General features: G+C 37.9%; 1 non-coding gene across 1 annotated transcript; it reads right to left on the bottom strand.

Moving 5' to 3' along the window:
- Nucleotides 1-2,286: 2,286 nt before the first annotated feature.
- On the bottom strand, nucleotides 2,287-2,445 carry LOC126002825 (U1 spliceosomal RNA). Its single transcript, XR_007493451.1, has one exon. It is a non-coding gene; the product is annotated as a U1 spliceosomal RNA (small nuclear RNA).
- Between the last annotated feature and the right edge of the window lie 5,151 nt (nucleotides 2,446-7,596).

Raw genomic sequence — 7,596 nt, 5'->3', positions numbered from 1 at the left:
CTACGGTTGTGAAAGGCAAACACCGTACTGTTTGTGCTACTGCTCTGGCTCCTCTTTCCTTCTTTTTTAACTAAAAATATGAGATAATTTATTTGAAAAGCATATGTGTTTTTGGTGAACAATATTTCTATCTAATGCTACATTGGAAAGGGCCCAAACCCTGTGTAACAGCATTAGGTCCCTCTTGCCCTTTCAGTTCTTGCTCCCTACACCTCCATGACAACTAACTGGCCTTTCTTAAACTTTGCTCTGGGGTCAAAGTCTAAGGGGCTGTTTTCCTATGGCTTAGTATATGCCCTTGCTCTGTTACTTCAAATATATGTGAAACTTAATTAAGACCATTGTTTCATTTATAAACTTTACTCATATACTTCACCCTAATTAATTAATGTAAGTTTCATTAATGTAAAGTTTCTTGTGTTTTGTTTGTTGTAAAATTATAAAGTTTGATTTAGGAAGCAAAGTTTGAAATTATCTCTGGTATTGGCTTTAGACTGAGAAATTAAAGGATAGAAGGGATAGCAATGCTAACAGAAATATGCTGCTATTTCAATACCAGTAATAAGCATATAGACAGAAAAATCTCTGAAATTTGTATATTATATAATATATTTTATATTTTAAAAAGAAGTGTACTGAATTTTGTCTTTTTAAAATAAATGAACAAAAATAGGGGGGTGGCTGGAGTAGTAGTGTAGCAGTAGAGCATTTTTGCCTTGCACTCGGCTGATCTAGGACGGACCTAGGTTTTATCCCTGGCCTCCCACATGGTCCCTAAGCCAGGAGCGACTTCTGAGCGCACAGCAAGGAGTATCCCGAGTGTCATCGGGTGTGGACCCCCCAAAATAAAACAAAACAAAACAACAACAACAAAATAAAATAAATGAGCAAGTAAAATTAACCTAAAGATCTGGGGCCACCAGAGCCCTACACAAACACACAGTGCTGTTTCGGGGCCAGTAGATCTCTATCTAGACCTGGGTTATATGGAATGTGAGATTTAACTTCAATGTTTCAGACTTTTGTATTCTATCCTCAGCCTTCTTGATTTATCTGATTAGGTAAATCTAATAGCTAATAATGAGAACATTATCTATTATCATTAAGGTGAAGTCTCATATTTGTGTAAAATATTTTCTATTTTTCCATGCCATTTAAAATTACAGGTGCTTTCTTTAGTAGCATAAGCCAAAGATAAATGATAACAAAGCAGTTTTAAAATTAATATTGTAGGAGCTTTATCATTACTCAGGATAAGAGAAACAGGGTTGATCAAGGGAAGTATTATCTGTTTTTTTTTTAATTTAAATTTCATGAAAATGCAGTGGTTTGTGAAGGAAAATTTAGGTGACCTTATTTTCCTACTTCCAGTCCTAATACAATTATGGCATGTCCCTGATGAATATTCTTTTAACTATTCAAACCTTTTATACAACACACACATATACACAATTTTTGTGCAACAAATACAAAGATTATTTTTTAATTAGCAAGTGATAAGTATTTTTTATGAATGCATACAAATAAAGTAATCTGTGAAAATACTACCTAGAGTCTTCATAGTCATAATACAAAACAATTATTTCATTAATACTAGACTAGTTCACTTTTATTGATAACTTACCAGTTCATGGACAAGGCACTGCTGCACTGCTACATTTTATTTTCATGCTGTGCTCATGAGTTACTATCTGATTATCCTCATTTTTCCAAGTGAGCAAGTGATTACAAACCTGTCCCGTGTTACACAATTATTTAGCTGGTACTGTATTCATATCAAGGCAATTAAGAAGTAGTATGTGATTTAAAATGACATGATAATGCCATGCATATTCTTCTGTTAACCTTTGCAACTAGTATTACTCTTTTAAAACATTCAATATGGGTTTTTGGATCAATGGTCTTATATAAATCATATTTTAATAAATCCTACTCTCTTGCTCTCTATCCAAAGTAAAAATAAAATATAAAATTGTTCCAAGAGAATATATATGCATTACCTTCCCTAAACTATAATGAATATTAAATATAACTTTTTCCAAAATTTAACTTCTGAATAGTGGCAAAAGTAAATTTGAGGGATCCAAGTTCCCATTGAGTTAGAATTACTTACAAAATAAATTTTTTTTCTAGCCACTTTAGGCCTTTGACAGTTATAGAAAAGTGGAGCTTTACCTTCAAGACCTGCGAGTAAAATTTATGTGCTAAGGGATGCAGATCACTTTCTCAGGGGCTGTGAACGCTTCAGCTGAACTGAAGATGGGCCTGAAGACTTTTTGTTCCTTTCAGGAGCGAACGTGAACGTAGTCCCCCACTACCACAAATTATGCAGTTTCCCACATTTGGGGAAAAAGCAGGGGTCAGCACATCCAGAGTGCAATGGATGAGCCTTGCCTTGGGGAAACCACCTTCGTGATCATGGTATCTTCCCTGCCAGGTAAGTATAAGGGACTGAAGACTTTTGATGGACACAGTTACATAGCTTCTAGATCCGAATGAAGAGGTCACTAAAATTCTGTCTGTGACATAGAAGTCCTTTGAAAATAAATCAACTCCCTGTCTCAGAAGCTACACAGGATGTTTGTGGTGATTGATAAGCTGGTTTTCAAGGATTATGCATTATAAAAGGATGATTCTTCAGCCTTTCTGCAATGATAATGAAGCCCTCAAATAAAGACCAGAGAGGACAAGGGCTCTATTAGACAAGAGATTTGAGACCTTGTGGGAAAAACCCAGATGAGTTTGGTAAACAACCAATGTGAAAACCTGAAAAAAAAACACATCCACAATGGTCACTAGTTCCATCCCCAGGATGAATGAGTTCTAAGAAACCCTCAGAAGGGATCTTCACCACCCTTAGTCAAAGGGTGACAGGGACAAAGACCAAGTGATTTTTCTCATTTCCTCTACTTACTGTTCAGTTTCTTCTGTTGACTTTGGGCCCAGACTTCCATACATTTCATCCCAAACTTTCTCTTGGGCTCATCCATAGTATGGGAGTTTTGTTATAGTTCATTGGTGTAGCTACTCAATATTAGGGCATTGGATTTTAAATAAATGAAGGGATCTTCAGAACCAGAAATAGTTTATGCTTGGTTTAGTTCTACTCTCACATTTTTTATTCTTTATTTTTTTTCTTTATTGTTTGTTATCTGGTCAAACTTGGTGATGCTCAGGGCTTACTCCTGTCTCTGCATACAGGTAACACTTCTGGAAATGCTTGCAGGAAGGTGTAGATGTTTGAGATCAAATCAGAGTTGATCATCGCATGCAAAGCAAGTCACCTGTATGATTTCTCCAGTCTTACTACCTGAATATTCTTAATAATTTTATCTATAAATTTGTATTTTCTTTTTTTGTTTACTTTTTTTTGGGGGGGACACCCAGTGATGCTCAGGGGTTACTCCTGCTCTGCACTCAGAAATTGCTCCTGGCTTGGTGGACCATATGGGACTTCTGGGGATTGAACTGCAGTCCCTCCTAGGTCAGACTCGTGCAAGGCAAACGCCCTATCGCCATGCCACCTCTCTGGCACCCATAAATTTGTATTTTCTAAGCGCATTTGATTGGATAATTGATAGTGCACATATATTCAAAAGTGTCCCTTACCAATCCTGAACACCTCATTTACAAATAGAATTTTCAATTCCACATAAACAAAATTCCGTTGCAACTAAAACATGAGCCTTTTGTGAGAAATGGCAAAAGTATAAGGTTTTTCTTAATCATAACTTATGGAAACTGGACTAGCAGCCCTTAGAGGCCACTCTTTCCTTTGACTAAGAACAAGCTTCAATAACAGAAAGCAATGATAGCACACAATCTTGTCAAATCCTTTTCTTATATTAAACAATTAACTATGCTAAATAATAGGACATAAAAGTAGAAGGACAGATATAGTAGCAATTGTTGATTTTTCTTTCAGACCATCTGATTCTTTAATAGTTCCAAGAGAGTAATTGGCATAATATACAGATATCAAAAAGTTAATTAAAAACAATTAAATTAATTTTGTACACCTTATCTACAAATCTTGTAAGAAAAAATAACTATACAAATTAGTGATTTCACATTAAAATAAATGCTCTTATATTTGCATTTAGAGAAAGTAGAAAGAGGACTCAAAATTATAATATTTAAAAAATATTACCTATGACCAGAGTACAAGGTAGGCCTCTTGCCTTGCATGCAACTGACCCAGGTAAAATTCCTAGCACCTCATATGGGCTCTGGAGCCTTTCCAGGAATAAATGCAGGAGTAAATCCTGACCACCAGTGGGTGTGGTCCCAAAGCATAACTAAGTTTACCTTCTTACAGAATTACATGGCAAATGAAGAAGACAAGTTAAGAGAAAGATCACAGAAACAATACAAATATTTTATAGCCTAAAGCATATGGTAGAATTTCTTTTGGACTCAGAACTGAACAGTTAGAGCTATCTCAACTTTATTGAGACACTGGAGAAGGTATTGCAATGTTGAATTAGTTACTCCATCTTTCATGTTCTTTAGCAGATACTTCGACTAACCTTACTGAATTTATTGTTGCCGCAATCTGTTCTACATTCTTTGCCCACTCGAAGAAGCCAAATTGCTTAGACTCACACCAATGCCCTGGCCAGCTTGCTTGGCCAATGAAGGAGCCAGGACTTCAACAATGTTTTTTCAAAACATTGCCAAGATAATTGAGCTCTTTTCCCTTGGCTAAGGAGCCCTGCAGAGTCATAAACAGATGGAGAATGTAATTCATTCTCTTAAAGTTCTGGAAAATGCTGCAATTGTTCTGTACCTGGCTCTTCCCTGAACCCTATGATCTAACTAAATGTACTGGTTACTTTGCAGGTTTGTCTCCATGCCAGTTTCTATTTTCTTGATAGCTCTATTTGTTCTCAGATATAATAATTTTCACAAATTTTCTTGATGCTGTACTTTTTTGTTTTTTTTTTCTTCTGTTTCTTGTTTTATAAATGTTATTCTTTTTTAAATTCTCGTTTATCTGGAAACAAATGTATTACAATGCCAACTATGTCAGCTATGTGATGCATGGTTTTTTAAATAAAGTTAAAAATGAAAATTAAAAATAAAAAAGTTTGTTGCATTTTTATTAGCAAACTATTTTAGAAGACAATTTCTTATGTTTTGTGATTGCTCCTGGCTCTGCATTCAAGAATTACTCCTGGCAGGGCTTGGAGGAACCTATGGGATGCTGGGGATCAAACCCAGGTCAGCTATTGGAAGGCAATCATGAAAAAGAAAATAATGTTAAATCCCCTAGCAGGGTCCAAAGAAGTATTACATAGTTAGGACACTTGTCTTGCTTGTATCTGATTCAGCACTTCATATGATTATTTGAGTACTCCAGAAGTTAACCGGGACCACAGAACCAAAAAATAAACCTTGAACACCACTGGCTGTGACTCCAAAGCATGCAAACAAACAGATAGTAAAATAAAATCAAGTTACAATTCTCTCTCTCTCTCTCTCTCTCTCTCTCTCTCTCTCTCTCTCTCTCTCTCTCTCTCTCTCTCTCTCTCTCTCTCTCTCTCTCTCTCCCCTCCCCCTCCCTTTGGTTTTTGGGTCACATCCGGCAGTGCTCAGGGGTTACTCCTGGCTCTAACACTCAGAAAACGATCTTAAGAGGCTCAGGTACCATATGGTGTTACCCCCTACATAGGGGGGCACACACCAGACGTGGCTTTTGCCTTCCTGGTGCAGTGCCTAATTTTTTCTCCCAAGAAATATCTGCCAGAAGGCCCGTTTAGAGGTCTATCATTGACCCTTTGCGTGGATCACTGGCGATATTCCTGTCATACTTCCTACATGGTAGTGACTCAACATTTTTTCCCTTTAATTCGTTTCTGCTTACTACAGATATTCGGCTTTAGCTATACTGCACTCACAAAGGAATTTCAGTACCAAAGCAATACTGCCAGAAGTTCCCTGCTGGTTTGGTATATTTGCAACTCAAAGCTCACCAGCTACTTTTGAGCTTCAAAGCATAATGATTTCTGTCTTAGGAAACTCTCTATGTCACTTTGAATACCTGCTTGCAAACAGGTTTGGTCAATGTAGAACTAGATTATTTTACTAGGTATAATTATTGTATCCCTTTCTTTAGTGTTATTCTCTTTCTATTATCAGATCATAGGAAGTGGGTCTTAGCTCCTAGCTAGAATACTATTTCCCTCAGGTCAAGAATATTTGTTATCAGGAGTAAACCAGGATTCCTGCTATCCCTTAATTTACATCAGAAATAACACCTAATAACAGCTAGGGCCAGGAAACTTCTTTTATATGCAAGAATTTAGTCTTCCTTTTATCCTCTAACTGAAACCTATTCTATTCTAAGATTACAGACCACCTAAAGTTATGTGTATTTGTTCTGAAATCAAACAATGTACATTACATTCCTTTCATGTTAGACTGGCCTCTCTTTTCCCTTTAAATACTCCTTTGCCTAAGATTCAATTTGTCGCACTCTTGCCAGAGATGTGTTGACCCCACACTTACTGCGTGTGGTATCATTATTTCATATTCGTCCGCTTCGTGTTTCCCGCTTAGAGAATTTATCTAACCCACTAAGGTTTTGCCTCTGGATGCAACACGTCCGTGGCAATATGGGATGCCTTCTGCATGCAAGGCAAACACTGTACCTCCATGTTATCTCTCTGGCCTTGAAAGGTCCGGGCGTCCTAATCTAGCTGCCCGAAACAGAGAAATGAAGAGGCCGAGGTCCCAGCAAATGCTCTAAAAAGTGCTTTATTACTGACCATTCGGAATGGCCAAGGTCAATGTGTGCCCAGAATAGGACAGGGACAAAGACCTCGTGGTCCCGTTGGTCCCTCCTTATATAAGATGGGAAGTGGGAGGGGAAGGAGTGATGCCACTTCCTTGAGGGCTGGACTTCCGCTAAGGTAACACGAATCATTGATGAGGTAGGGGTATTGGTGGGGCCGAGGTAGTGACGACTTCCTTAAGGGGCGGGACACCCACCAAGGTTGGTGGAGGCGGGGCTGACTTCCCTTTTCAGCCTCTCTCACTCTCTCTTTTTTTTTTTGACACTCCAACCCTTTGCTTTGTGTCCACTCCAGTTTCATTTTTAAATATTTTTTAATATAAGTACCATGGTTAAATGTTAATAGTTGGATTTCACTCATTTAATGTACATACCCCGTTCACCACTGTAATTTTCCTACTGTCAATGTTCCCCATTTTCCTCCTCCCCCATCCTCTACCTGTCTTTAGCACAGGCATTCTATTTCTATCTCTCACTATCATTGCCATGGTAGTTGTTAGTGCAGTTATTTCTATAACTATGCTCACTGCTCTTTTTGGTAAGATTCATATAATGGGCTAGTCCTTCTGTCCTGAATCTCTATTGTCTCTGGGCACTATTACCATACTGTCTTTTCTTTTACTTTTTTTTTGTTGTTGTTTTTTTCTTGGGAGGGGTCACACCCGGTGCTGCTCAGGGGTTACTCCTGGCTCTGCTCTCAGAAATCACTTCTGGATTGGGGGACCATTTGGGATGCCGGAGGTCGAACCACAGTCTGTCCTAGGCTAGTGCAGGCAAGGCAGAGACCTTATGCCCTGCAC

Source organism: Suncus etruscus, chromosome 2 (genome assembly GCF_024139225.1).
Source record: "Suncus etruscus isolate mSunEtr1 chromosome 2, mSunEtr1.pri.cur, whole genome shotgun sequence".
Lineage (NCBI taxonomy): Eukaryota > Metazoa > Chordata > Mammalia > Eulipotyphla > Soricidae > Suncus > Suncus etruscus.
The sequence above is the reverse complement of the archived record's forward strand: the minus strand, read 5'-3'. Positions and strand labels throughout refer to the sequence as shown.